We start from the raw sequence: 1451 nt of genomic DNA on the forward strand, positions 1-1451 counted from the left end.
TGGACCTGACCAGGTAGTCACAGAGGGAACGGTCTTTGCGGAAGGGGGAAAGGGGTGGGGAGGGAAATATATCCCTGGTGGTGGGGTCTTTTTGGAGGTGGCGGAAATGTCGGCGGATGATTTGGTTTATGCGAAGGTTGGTAGGGTGGAAGGTGAGCACCAGGAGCGTTCTGTCCTTGTTATGGTTGGAGGGGTGGGATCTGAGGGCGGAGGTGCGGGATGTGGACGAAATGCTGTGGAGGACATCTTTAACCACGTGGGAAGGGAAATTGCGGTCTCTAAAGAAGGAGGCCACCTGGTGTGTTCTGTGGTGAAACTGGTCCTCCTGGGAGCATATACGGCAGAGGCGGAGGAATTGGGAATACGGGATGGCGTTTTTGCAGGAGGTAGGGTGGGAAGAGGTGTAATCCAGGTAGCTGTGGGAGTCGGTGTGTTTGTAAAAAATGTCAGTGTCAAGTCAGTCATGCCTGACCTGCTATGCTTTTCCAGAGCCACTCTTTTTGACTCTGCTACCAAATAAGCCTGTTGTCTACTCCACTAATTTTAAATGTATTTATGGTTGCACTTGCAATACTCCAAGGAGAAACGTCTAATTTGCTGGAAATCTGACATTGATGAACATGTGTGGCTGCTTGGAGAGATGGCCTCACGGGCTTGTGTTTCGTTTGATGTGACAGGAGTCTCTTGGGCAGCTCACGTCACTCCTGAGCCACTCAGCTCCTTCCAAAGATGTCCCCATTGGCTGCAAGACTAAGGTAGCTGGCAACTAACTGGCATCTGTGCTCAATAAACAACAAGTTGTGACTTATGCAAGAGACCACGGGCTCCAGGGTTTAATTCCAGAGCTCCAAGAGGATGATTAAACATGACTGTGAACTTATTGTTGACAACTTCTGTTCATATTTGAAATTGGACTCTGTGAAGCAAACTCTCCACATGACCCTTTGGAATTCAGCAATCCGATATATGCATCACAGCCCTGAGTGGGGGCTCATGTTTCTCATTTACTGATTTTGTAGAGCAGGAGTTTTTCGGGGAGGGTTGTTTGAGGTTCATTCGAAACCATGTGGTCATGCCTGTACCTGGGATCTGCGCAGGTTAATCAGATTCTGGATTAGTGGTGCTGGAAGAGCACAGCAGTTCAGGCAGCATCCGAGGAGCAGTTTCGGGCAAAAGCCCTTCATCAGGAATAAAGGCAGAGAGCCTGAAGGGTGGAGGGATAAGCTAGAGGAGGGTGGGGGTGGGGAGAAAGTAGCATAGAGTACAATAGGTGAGTGGGGTGGGGTTGGAAGGTGATACCCACACCAATCAACCACACCGCCCCGTGGCCCAACATTTCAACTCCCCCTCCAACTCTGCCGAGGACATGGAGGCCCTGGGCCTACTTCACCACCGCTCCCTCACCACCAGACACCTGGAGGAAGAACGCCTCATCTTCCGCCTCGGAACTC

General features: G+C 50.9%; 1 long non-coding RNA gene across 1 annotated transcript in view; it reads left to right on the plus strand.

The window, feature by feature from the left end:
- The window catches only part of LOC122563446, a 14144-nt gene extending 13409 nt beyond the window's left edge, over window positions 1–735 (plus strand). The window contains exon 3 of the long non-coding RNA XR_006315612.1: window positions 678–735. This is a non-coding gene — a long non-coding RNA (uncharacterized LOC122563446). The remainder of the gene's footprint in view (window positions 1–677) is intronic.
- The last annotated feature ends 716 nt before the right edge of the window (window positions 736–1451 follow it).

This window comes from Chiloscyllium plagiosum, chromosome 27 (genome assembly GCF_004010195.1).
Source record: "Chiloscyllium plagiosum isolate BGI_BamShark_2017 chromosome 27, ASM401019v2, whole genome shotgun sequence".
Lineage (NCBI taxonomy): Eukaryota > Metazoa > Chordata > Chondrichthyes > Orectolobiformes > Hemiscylliidae > Chiloscyllium > Chiloscyllium plagiosum.